Consider the following 13,397-nt stretch of genomic DNA (forward strand, 5'->3'; position numbering starts at 1 on the left):
CCATTGGTGAGCCTCAAAAACAGGAAGGCCAGATTAGAGTTTGCCAAACTACATCTAAAAAAGCCTTCACAGTTCTGGAAGAACATCCTATGGACAGATGAGACCAAGATCAACTTGTGCCAGAGTGATGGGAAGAGAAGAGTATGGAGAAGGAAAGGAACTGCTCATGATCCTAAGCATACCACCTCATCAGTGAAGCATGGTGGTGGTAGTGTCATGGTGTGGGCATGTATGGCTGCCAATGGGACTGCTTCTCTTGTATTTATTGATGATGTGACTGCTGACAAAAGCAGCAGGATGAATTCTGAAGTGTTTCGGGCAATAATATCTGCTCATATTCAGCCAAATGCTTCAGAACTCATTGGACGGCGCTTCACAGTGCAGATGGACAATGACCCAAAGCATACTGCAAAAGCAACCAAAGAGTTCTTTAAGGGAAAGAAGTGGAATGTTCTGCAATGGCCAAGTCAATCACCGGACCTGAATCCGATTGAGCATTTCACTTGCTGAAGACAAAACTGAAGGGAAAATGCCCCAAGAACAAGCAGGAGCTTAAGACAGTTGCAGTAGAGGCCTGGCAGAGCATCACCAGGGATGAAACCCAGCGTCTGGTGATGTCTATGCGTTCCAGACTTCAGGCTGTAATTGACTGCAAAGGATTTGCAACCAAGTATTAAAAAGTGAAAGTTTGATTTATGATTATTATTCTGTCCCATTACTTTTGGTCCCTTAACAAGTAGGAGGCACATATGGAAACTGCTGTAATTCCTGCACCGTTCACCTGATTTGGATGTAAATATCCTCAAATTACAGCTGACGGTCTGCAGGTAAAGCACATCTTGTTTGCTTCATTTCAGAACCATTGTGGTGGTGTATAGAGCCAAAAATGTTAGAATTGTGTCCATGTCCCAATATTTATGGACCTGACTGTAGCTTTTAAAAAGTATACAATATGATCTTTAGGCCTCATGCACACAATCGTATCTTGTTTCCGTGTCCGATCCGTTTTTTTTTTGCGGATAGGATGCGGACCCATTCATTTCAATGGGTCCGCAAAAAACGCAGACAGCACACCGTGTGCTGTCCGCATCAGTAAGTCCGTTCCGTTGCTCCGCAAAAAAAATAGTGCATGTCCTATTTTTTTCTAGTTTGCGGACAAGGATAGGCATTATTATTTTATTGTATGTTTATTATGGTATAAAACAGAAACGTGAATACACTTTTACAATAGCATAGTGCACAGGAGTACAAGGAAAGGATAATACACAATATATCACATACATATTGGATGGACATATGTAACACTTGATAATATTCAGTGATGAAGCATTGAAGATCGAACAAAAATAAAGCATTGAATTAAACTGACTGAGACTGCGTCCATCTGTAACCAGCCGAGGAAGAACTGCTGTGCAATATATCTTAAAGAAACAAACATCAGGTAGAAGCGAGATAGCCATAAGGACCCTAAGGCCCAAAGTTTCTCAACCAGTAATACCCAACAAATAGCCAACAGACATGACAAATGACATAGACAAAGACAGAAAAAAGAAAAAAAAGAAAAAAGGGAGGGGGGGGGGGGGGGGGGGGGGAACAATCCTTCCACCAGAGATCTTCAAGGTTGCCTAGTGGCCCAGTAAGTATCCCATATGTCCCATATGGAATTGAAGAGAGCCATTTTGTCCTGAAACATAGCAGTGGAATACTCCATTGTTCGGACCTCCATCACCCTGGCATACAAATCAGAGACCCGTGGTGGGTCGGGGCTTTTCCAGGCTCGAGAGACTAGACCACGAGCTGCTGTTAGTATCAGTAGCAGCAGCTTGGGTGCATGTTTTTTAACTTGTATGGGGACCACATTAAGCAGGAAGGACACAGGTTCCGGTCGGATTTCAATTCCAAAAACATCGCTCAGGAGGGCGCCTACTTCAGTCCAGTAAGGGCCTACCTTGGGACAATCCCAAAAAATGTGAGGCAATGTACCCCGATGTAAGACACATCTCCAACAATCACCCGGAACTACTGGATTCATTCTATGGAGGAGGTCAGGAGTGTGATACCAGTACATTAAGATCTTATATTGGTTCTCCTGATCAGAAGTACCGACATAGATGATTTCGCTGCCCCCCTCCATATAAGGTGCCAGAGTGAGTCCGGCAAGGCCCTCCCCAGATATTCCTCCCACCGCACCATGTAGGAATGCCTTTGGACCCAATCAGGAAAGGGAGTAAATCTCGGAAATTAAACGTTTCGCATGTACCCCTTCCATGCATATCCGCTCGAAGGGGGTCGGAAGGGAAACCGTGACCCCCGAAAAGATGGACTGGGCAAAGTGCCTAATCTGGATATAAAAGAAGTTGGAGGAGGGGGGGGGGATCATATTTGGCCTGTAGGGTAGTAAACGGCAGGAGGACCCTAGTGAAGGGGTCCACAATATCAGCGAACCGAAACACCCCCCGTTGAAACCATGGTCTCGTTGTAGACGTGATAAGACTAGCAGGAAGCGAGGGGTGATATAAGAAGGAGTATATGTGTAGGCGGCTTACTGAGACTCAGAAAGTGGAATTGTTATTAAAAAGTTGCATGCAGGGTTAACTCAATACCCCAACTTCCAGATACGGAGTGGTGAAAATTTGAGTTAGGAATGTTTGGGAATTTTCACCACTCTTATCTGGACGTTGGGGTATTGAGTTAGCCACACTCAAACCAGCTAGCTATAACAAAAGGATCCTAAAGTTTGTAAAGAAGCTCCGGAGCAAACTACTTCATTTTTGAAAGCTGCAGCATTTTCCCGCCATCAGCCTCCACGTGGAACGCTGACAAGAAATCGAGCGGGAGAGCTAGCAAGCGCGGGTGACGTCACCGGAAGTGACGAAAAAGCAGCAGTAACAAAGAGCCAGAGCGAACAGCCCCGCGGGCGGGAACATCACACGTGGACGCTTAAGTCCCATTATTTTACTTGAACTTCTTAACACTGTAATATCCTATATTATTGCTATTTGGCTCAATCAGCCATTCCATAATAAATATTCTTTTCCACGCACAACCTATGATTTGAGGGCCATCCCTCTACCTGTATCTCTCAATTCCTTGATATAAGAAGGAGGTCATGGCGGAATGAGTGGACTCCAGAGGGAATTTACTACTGCACTGCTGCCAGATGCGTCTGGTACACGCCATGGGCCCTAGGAATTCCTTGGCTGGCGGAGTCCTGTCAGGCCCGGCCCATAGCATGGAGTTAGGGTGTACAGGAGCCAGCCAGAGTCTTTCTACCTGCATCCAGACAAAATAAGGGTGCAAGGAAGCCCAGGCTGTGACAGAGCGTAGCTGGGCTGCCCAGTAATATTTAGATCGGTCCGGAACCCCCAGACCGCCCCGGTGCCTACTAGATAGAAGAACCGACCTCGGGATTCTGTGCCGCCCTCCCGCCCATATGAATCTAAGGAGGTGGGATTGAGTGGATCTCAGGTCTTTAAGGGGGACTTTAATCGGTAAGGTCTCAAAAAAGGTACAAAAGCTTGGGCAGGATCGTCATTTTAGTCGCAGCAATACGCCCCATGAGAGAGAGTGGGAGAGGGTGCCACCTATCTAGAAGACCCCTAATCTTTGCATATATGCGTGGGAAATTAGCTTTGTAAAGCTCGCCATATCGGGGAGTGAGGTCAACCCCCAAATATCGCAGTGAATCCGTCTTCCAATGGAAAGGGAAGTTCACTTTGAGAGAGCTCAGGGCCGTCCGAGAAAGATTAAGAGGGAGGGCTTCAGTTTTATGAGTGTTGACCTTATACCCCGAGAGACGACCAAACTCCTGTAAGATGGAGTGGAGGTTTGGTAGGGAAATGTGAAGCTTGGTAAGGGTAAGGAGAATGTCATCAGCATATAGCGATAGCTTAAACTCCCTATCCTTGACCATAACACCTCTAATATCCGGGCAAGCCCTGATCTTGGCCGCCAGGGGTTCGATACACATGGCAAAAAGTAGGGGAGATAGGGGGCAACCCTGCCTCGTTCCATTAGCAATGTTTATGGGTCAAGATTGAGCATGAGGCAGTCTGATCGTCGCTGTGGGTGAGGAGAATAGACTATGAATAGCTCTAACAAACGGGCCAGAAAGGCAGTAAGCCTGGAGGGTAGCAAAGAGGAATGGCCAACCTAAACGGTCGAATGCCCTTTCTGCATCCAAACTAAGAAGTAATGCCTCCTCACCCGAGCGAGATATGACATCTATCAGGTCAATATTTCTTCGTGTGTTGTCGGCCCCCTGACGGCCCGGGACAAATCCCACCTGATCTTTATGAATCAGGGAGGGGAGAAAGACGTTTAGTCGGGTAGCTAGGGTTTTGGTGAAAATCTTAAGGTCTGAGTTAAGTAGGGCAATGGGCCTATAGTTAGGACATTCGTGCGGATCCTTCCCAGGCTTCGGAATCATCGTGAGATATGAGTGGGACATTGGGGCAGGCACTACATTGCCCGCTAGGAAATTATTGAATAGGGTAACTAAGTGAGGGATTAGTTCAGCCTTAAAGGTCTTATAATATTTGTACGAAAAGCCATCAGGCCCTGGGGATTTACCCTCGGGTAGATGTTCCACCACCTCCCCAATCTCCTCCGGCATGATCGGACTATTAAGAACGGCAAGGTCGGAAGCTGATAAGGTAGGAAGGCGACAGGATGCTAAATAAGACCGGAGTGTACTATCTCTCAGTCCTTCATCCGCAGGAAGGTCGGAGGGTAAGTTATACAGGGAAAAATACTAGGCTGAGAACTGCTCCGCTATGACCCGGGGGTCATAGTGGATTGTTCCGTCTGATCCCCTAATAGCACTCGGCCCCGTTTGGGAGCTGTGGTTCCTAAGTTGTCTGGCCAGCAAAGTGTGGGGTTTGTTCCCCCAGGCATAATAGCGCTGTCGTGTGTAAAGTAATAACTTACTGACGCGACCTAAGGCTAGGGTCTTCAATTGGGTCCTAGTATCTACAATTTGTCTCAGTGTGCAGCGTGAGGGGTGAGCAGCCATCTTGCCTTCTAGTGTTTGAAGGCGGGACTGAATGGTCTTGACTAAGGCAGTCGAGTCCTTCTTTAATTTCGACCTTATTGCGATACAATGACCCCTCATGACCGCTTTATGCGCTTCCCACAAAGGGCGGACATCCCCTACCGATCCATCATTTAGTTCAAAATACGTCTTCAGACGTTCACGTAATTCCTCCCTAATGGTAGGTTCTTTCAGGAGGGAGTCATTAAGTCTCCAGTGGCAATGGCGTACATGGCCCGACCCACTACTAATGTCAACTAGTACAGGAGCATGGTCTGACCAGGTGATTTGGCCCATGTCCGCTCCTTCCAATAATCTGAGGGTTGAAATGGTACCAAAGAGGTAATCAATACGGGTGTGTGAACCAAGTGGGGCAGAGTAAAAGGAGAAGGACCTATCGGTGGGAAAGGTGAGGCGCCAGAGGTCATACAGAGAGTATTTCCGCACCAGTTTACGAAAATCTCTGGCTAAGCGCTGCTGTGTCGAGGGTATTGGTCTACCTGGAAGAGCCAGACGATCCATCGATTCAGAGAACACTGCATTAAAATCTCCACCTAGGGAGGACCAGGGGCCCCGAAGAGTCCGCACCCCCACCAGACACCTTGCGGAAAATTCAGCCGAGAAAGCGAAACTGGGATGTGTTTGGTGCATAAATGTTATACAAGATAATAGGTCTATCCACCAAACGGCCCCGGAGTATAATGTAACGGCCCTGTGGATCTAATATTGAAGATTCAATCCTGAGGGGACACTGTGCAGACACCAAGATGGCAACACCTGCCCTCCGATGGCTGTGAGTAGCCGAGTAAGCGGTAGGATAAAGGTGAGAGGCAAAATGGAGGGAGGAGCTGCCATCAAAGTGTGTTTCTTGTAAGAACACAATGTCCGACTTAAAGGGAGTCTGTCATCAACATTTCAGTCTGTTTCAACATCCCGCACCTGCGCACTCAGTCCGTCGGCCGGCGCATGCGCACTGCGATGCCAATTCCTTGTACGGCATCACAGTAATTAATGCGCATACGCCGGCTAACGGACTGAGTGCGCAGGCGCGGGGTCTCGGCGAAACAACAAGTTGCGTAGAGATCTCGCCTTAGCCATGATGGATTCTTTAAAGGGCAAAATCGTGGACACAACAAATGACGTCCCTAGGACGCACAGCAGATCCCTTAGGTTTGAGTGCAATATGAGCTCTGTCCAGCTTGATCTTGTGCGAAGATGGTTGCCCCAGGATCATGTTAAAGATGGCTTCCAGTGTAGCAAAGAGATCTTCGTCGCCGGTAGCCTCTGGAAGAGCCCGTATTCGGTTGTTGTTCCGGCGCCCTCTGTTATCCAAGTCCTCTAAATGCCGCCCCATACCCCTGAGCACAGCAGTTTTGGCAGAAATGGATTCATGAAGCGTGGAAATATATTGCCTGGTATCGTCATAGGCATTTCCTAGGGAGTCAACCCGGTCCACCACCTGTTTAATATCGGTGCGAACGGCCGCAATTTCAGCTCTGCAGGCTTCCGTAACCTCAGAAATAAGAACCTGAAAGTCATCTTTTGTAGGAAAGCGACTAAAATAGCTCGCCCAGGGCTGTGGAGGTTCAGGCAGGGGTGGGGGGTCCATAACGACAAGTGATGGAGGGCTTGGGGATCTGGCCCAGATGTCAGAAGGGAGAGCTGCTGTCTCCCTGGTCCAGCAATGGAGGGGCTGGGGACTGCATATTTTGCCGGGGCTCATGTGGGGGGGTCCCAGAGAGGCTGGATGTAGGGTCCCCTGGGATAATATGCCGTCCCCTAGTGGTCACAGTACCTTTAATTGCAGTCGCCCCCTGAGAGATGGATCCAGGAGCCATCATGGCGGGATCCCTCCTTCCAGCAGCAGTGGGCCGAAAATCCGGAGCGGCCGGTGAGAGCCCCAGGTCAGAGGATCCGCGTGGAGACACTGTGGACGGCGGCCCGGTTCCTGGAAGAGATCCAGCAGGGGTGAGTAGCGCTGAGTCCCTTTCCCTAGTCAAGGCGCAGGAATCCAGCGGGGGGAGGGAGGAATGGCGGGAGGCCCTCTGTGCCGGACCCGGTGTGCGATCCCAGCACTGCTCAAGTGTCCTAGTAGGTGAGGGGGATCGGGGAGGGTTAGGGGTCTTTTTCGATGCCATTTGCTTCCCCATAAGATCACAGAAGGATGTGTAGCTGGCCAGAAAGTTGCGGTGCAGACGGGAGCAGCTCCTTCAAGCAGCCATCACAGTCGGCATCTGGACACGTCCCCCAGGATAGGCATTATTACAATGGATCCGCAAAAAAAACGGATCCGCAAAACAAAAAAAGGATGCCATAAGGAACGTCATCCGTTTTTTGGGCGGATCCGCAATTTGCGGACCGCAAAACACATACGGTCGTGTGCATGTAGCCTTATAGACGGGATGGTTGGCAATGTTTGTTCTTTCAAATTCCCCCATAAATAGATTTGCGAATGGCGGCGCCACTCTCGTCCCCATCGCGGTCCCTTTACATTGGCGCTATGTTGTCCCATGGTATATGAAGTAGTTATTCTCGAGTACGAATCGTAGGTTATCCAACAGAAATTGTATTTGTGGGGGTTTGAGGTTGGGGTCCCTTTCTAAGATCGTGTTGTATATTTGTATAAAGGGCTGTAACATCCATAGTAAGGAATGCATAGGTTTCCTGCCACTCAATTGTTTGGAGGTCACAAATGAGTTGGAAGGAATCACGGAGATAACTACAGGGAGTGCAGAATTATTAGACAAATGAGTATTTTGACCACATCTTCCTCTTTATGCATGTTGTCTTACTCCAAGCTGTATAGGCTCGAAAGCCTACTACCAATTAAGCATATTAGGTGATGTGCATCTCTGTAATGAGAAGGGGTGTGGTCTAATGACATCAACACCCTATATCAGGTGTGCATAATTATTAGGCAACTTCCTTTCCTTTGGCAAAATGGGTCAAAAGAAGGACTTGACAGGCTCAGAAAAGTCAAAAATAGTGAGATATCTTGCAGAGGGATGCAGCACTCTTAAAATTGCAAAGCTTCTGAAGCGTGATCATCGAACAATCAAGCGTTTCATTCAAAATAGTCAACAGGGTCGCAAGAAGCGTGTGGAAAAACCAAGGCGCAAAATAACTGCCCATGAACTGAGAAAAGTCAAGCGTGCAGCTGCCAAGATGCCACTTGCCACCAGTTTGGCCATATTTCAGAGCTGCAACATCACTGGAGTGCCCAAAAGCACAAGGTGTGCAATACTCAGAGACATGGCCAAGGTAAGAAAGGCTGAAAGACGACCACCACTGAACAAGACACACAAGCTGAAACGTCAAGACTGGGCCAAGAAATATCTCAAGACTGATTTTTCTAAGGTTTTATGGACTGATGAAATGAGAGTGAGTCTTGATGGGCCAGATGGATGGGCCCGTGGCTGGATTGGTAAAGGGCAGAGAGCTCCAGTCCGACTCAGACGCCAGCAAGGTGGAGGTGGAGTACTGGTTTGGGCTGGTATCATCAAAGATGAGCTTGTGGGGCCTTTTCGGGTTGAGGATGGAGTCAAGCTCAACTCCCAGTCCTACTGCCAGTTTCTGGAAGACACCTTCTTCAAGCAGTGGTACAGGAAGAAGTCTGCATCCTTCAAGAAAAACATGATTTTCATGCAGGACAATGCTCCATCACACGAGTCCAAGTACTCCACAGCGTGGCTGGCAAGAAAGGGTATAAAAGAAGAAAATCTAATGACATGGCCTCCTTGTTCACCTGATCTGAACCCCATTGAGAACCTGTGGTCCATCATCAAATGTGAGATTTACAAGGAGGGAAAAAAGTACACCTCTCTGAACAGTGTCTGGGAGGCTGTGGTTGCTGCTGCACGCAATGTTGATGGTGAACAGATCAAAACACTGACAGAATCCATGGATGGCAGGCTTTTGAGTGTCCTTGCAAAGAAAGGTGGCTATATTGGTCACTGATTTGTTTTTGTTTTGTTTTTGAATGTCAGAAATGTATATTTGTGAATGTTGAGATGTTATATTGGTTTCACTGGTAAAAATAAATAATTGAAATGGGTATATATTTGTTTTTTGTTAAGTTGCCTAATAATTATGCACAGTAATAGTCACCTGCACACAGATATCCCCCTAAAATAGCTAAAACTAAAAAAAAACTAAAAACTACTTCCAAAAATATTCAGCTTTGATATTAATGAGTTTTTTGGGTTCATTGAGAACATGGTTGTTGTTCAATAATAAAATTAATCCTCAAAAATACAACTTGCCTAATAATTCTGCACTCCCTGTAGTTAGGTTTTTGACATAAGGTTGCAGGTGTAGATCCATATATTGTGACAGGTTGCTTGTTGCACCTATAGGGGGCACTAGAGAGTCCGCTTTCATCCTTCTGGAGGAGAGCTAATCTGCATATTTTTCCCATAGAGCATTGCCTGTAAGACTACCTACACCAGCCGGGTCTCCCCAAGGTGAACTGCCACCATCCAAGCCGTGTAATATAAGTGAGGGGGGGGGGGATCTCCTTTGCATATTATTTTCCCATGGAGCATTGCCACAGTCTCCATACACAGCTCGTCTCCCTAAGGAGAGCCAATGCCCCCCCACAACTTGCGATATTTCCGCTCCCCGGCGCTCGCTGACCCCTGAGAACTTCAGATCCTCACAGTCCTGATGAGACTATCTGACGTCTTGTAGAGCATCTCAAGAACATATTTTGTATTAAAGGGGTATTCCGGTTACTTTTTCCTCCATCCACAGGATAGGGGATAGCTCTTCGATCGGTGAGGGTCAGATGGGAACAGGAGCTCCCAAAATGGAGCAGCGGGCCGAGCATGTGCACCGTAGCTCCATTCATCTCTATGGCACACGAGGCTCTCCCCGCAGCTAATTTCAGGGGTCCCCATGGGGGACCGGGCCCGCCTTCTCATGATCGGCGAGGGTCCCAGCGTCAGGCCCATATTATTCAAGTAGTTATTCCCTAATCTGGGCATAAGGGATAACAAGATGAATCCAGAATATCCCTTTAAAATGCACTTGCGGTAAGTCATGGAAATTCAGAAAAACTTCTCATTAATTTATAGTGTAAATTTCAGGGGTTTCATCCATTTCCCATGAACGTTTCTCATAAAAAAATGAGTCAGGGAAGCAGGAAAAACTCTCAAGAAGTGTCCCCAGCCGATCCGTAAATCAGGACTCTTCGAGGGGTTCTCCGAGATCAGGAGGCACGTTTAATATCGCCAGGAACGTACATGAAATCTGTCACTACGGGCTCCTGCAATGTGCGCGGCCACAAACAGCGGGTCCGCAATATACGGGCACCGGCTGTGTGCGCTCCGTACCACAGATGCAGATCCATTCACTTGAACGGGTCCGCAATCCGCAAGATACGGCGCAGAGCGGAGGCACAGAGCGGAAGCGCGGCCGTGGGATCTCGGTCCGTGCCTCCGCACAGCGAAAAAGTATAACATGTTCTATTTTTTTGCGGTGCGGACTGAATCTTGCGGATCGTGGACCCATTCCCGACCGACGATGCAGCATAGTAATAGTATGTCAGGGGCAGAAAGGGGTTAACTGATAATTAGCAGTTTTTTTTTAATTTTTAGTTTTTTTTTTAGGTGCAATGATGTACATACCCTTTAAGTATGTTGCTCCACTTTAGCTACAGGCGGCGCGTAGTCTGTGCTGCCAATGACAGACTGGGGTGACCTGGACTGGTCTGACAACTTCTGACTACTTAACCTTGTTGACAACCAACACCTCTAGTGATAAGTGCATGTGGCAGCCAAGCAACATCTATCGCTCAACGTCTGCAAATTGGCCTCCTTGGCAGTCAGTGCCCACAGGAATCACAAGAAAAATAGTCGGCACTCACTCTGTTTGCACGGGATAGGAATGAAATCCACATATATTCAAGGAAAATCCCAGCAGTCGTGTCTTCAATCAATAGGATATTTATTTCATCAAATTAGAAATGTCCACAATCCTGGACGCGTTGCGGCTAGCATGCCTCCATCAGCAGATACAGGTATACAAAATGGCCTGGTTTATATAGAGGGATATACTCCTCCCCTCATGACAACATCTCCCACTCCCATTACCTACACAGGTGATGGGAGGGGTGTATAATTAACAAAGAAAATACGCCCATTAGTAAATCACAGGAAGACGGGCAGCAGGAGGCCGCAGGATGCCCGGTAGGCCGTCAGACTTCCGTTAATTGCTAATTCCATAGAATTTCTATTTTTGCATTTCCAGCTACACTGAGGGATTCTAAAGAATTACATTAAAAGCAGTAAGCTTTCCCGGAACAGCTCGTATATCGCGGTTATTAGGGAACCAAACCAGAGTTCGAGAAATGTTATTTTTTTACAGTACAAATCAATTTATGAAGTTATTACGTCAAGTCTCGCGAGTAATAACTTTAGCTCATCGGAGCCAATACATTCTAATAAGGTACAGAGCGCTCGCTCCGTACAGTATTGGAACAAAGCTTTATGTGAATCGACTTCGGATGTTTCATCCGAAGTCTATTCGCTCATCCCTAGCTGTTATCGCAGCATGACCGACTTGAAGGCTGCAATACCATACACCGCCTGTGGATGGTAGTGGCGCTGCTTCTGTTTCTTGACACAGCCAACACATTTAAAAGACCACTCTCCAGGAGGTAGGTGTATGTGTGTCACAGTCAACCATCAGGAGAAGACTTCACCGGAGTGAATACAGAGGGTTCACCACAAGATGGAAACCATTGGTGAGCCTCAAAAACAGGAAGGCCAGATTAGAGTTTGCCAAACGACATCTAAAAAAGCCTTCACGGTTCTGGAACAACATCCTATGGACAGATGAGACCAAGATCAACTTGTACCAGAGTGATGGGAAGAGAAGAGTATGGAGAAGGAAAGGAGCGGCTCATGATCCTAAGCATACCACCTCATCAGTGAAGCATGGTGGTGGTAGTGTCATGGCGTGGGCATGTATGGCTGCCAATGGGACTGCTTCTCTTGTATTTATTGATGATGTGACTGCTGACAAAAGCAGCAGGATGAATTCTGAAGTGTTTCGGGCAATATTATCTGCTCATATTCAGCCAAATGCTTCAGAACTCATTGGACGGCGCTTCACAGTGCAGATGGACAATGACCCAAAGCATACTGCAAAAGCAACCAAAGAGTTCTTTAAGGGAAAGAAGTGGAATGTTCTGCAATGGCCAAGTCAATCCCCGGACCTGAATCCGATTGAGCATTTCACTTGCTGAAGACAAAACTGAAGGGAAAATGCCCCAAGAACAAGCAGGAACTGAAGACAGTTGCAGTAGAGGCCTGGCAGAGCATCACCAGGGATGAAACCCAGCGTCTGGTGATGTCTATGCGTTCCAGACTTCAGGCTGTAATTGACTGCAAAGGATTTGCAACCAAGTATTAAAAAGTGAAAGTTTGATTTATGATTATTATTCTGTCCCATTACTTTTGGTCCCTTAACAAGTAGGAGGCACATATGCAAACTGCTGTAATTCCTGCACCGTTCACCTGATTTGGGTGTAAATCCCCTCAAATTAAGGCTACTTTCACACTAGCGTTCGGGTGTCCGCTCGTGCGCACCTTTTGAAGGGGCTCACGAGCGGCCCCGAACGCATCCGTCTGGCCCCAATGCATTCTCAGTGGAGGCGGATCCACTGAGAATGCATCCGCCTGCCAGCGTTCAGCCTCCGCTCCGCTCAGTGAGCGGACACCTGAACGCTGCTTGCAGCGTTCGGGTGTCCGCCTGGCCGTGCGGAGGCGAGCGGATCCGTCCACACTTACAATGTAAGTCAATGGGGACGGATCCGCTTGAAGATGACACCATATGGCTCAATCTTCAAGCGGATCCGTTCCCCATTGACTTACAATGTAAAGTCTGAACGGCTCCGCTCAGGCTACTTTCACACTTAGAAAATTTTCTAAGTTTTAATGCAGATGCATCCGTTCTGAACGGATGCGAACGTCTGCATTATAGGAGCGGATCCGTCTGATGAAACATCAGACGGATCCGCTCCGAACGCAAGTGTGAAAGTAGCCTAAAGCTGACAGTCTGCAGGTAAAGCACATCTTGTTCGTTTCATTTCAGATCCATTGTGGTGGTGTATAGAGCCAAAAATGTAAGAATTGTGTCCATGTCCCAATATTTATGGACCTGACTGTAGCTTTTAAAGTATACAATACGATCTTTAGGCCTCATGCACACAACCGTATTTTGTTTCCGTGTCCGATCCGTTTTTTTTGCGGATAGGATGCGGACCCATTCATTTCAAGCAACATCCAAAGCTCAACGTCTGCAAATTGGCCTCCTTGGTAGTCAGTGCCCACAGGAAGACGGGCAGCAGGAGGCAGCAGGA

The 13,397-nt window shown here is 47.5% G+C and overlaps 1 protein-coding gene across 3 annotated transcripts in view; it reads right to left on the bottom strand.

The window, feature by feature from the left end:
- BDKRB2 (bradykinin receptor B2) overlaps window positions 1-13,397 on the bottom strand; it is a 54,890-nt gene that overhangs the window by 31,800 nt on the left and 9,693 nt on the right. The gene's annotated exons all lie outside the window — the stretch shown is intronic.

Source organism: Bufo bufo, chromosome 11 (genome assembly GCF_905171765.1).
Source record: "Bufo bufo chromosome 11, aBufBuf1.1, whole genome shotgun sequence".
NCBI lineage: Eukaryota > Metazoa > Chordata > Amphibia > Anura > Bufonidae > Bufo > Bufo bufo.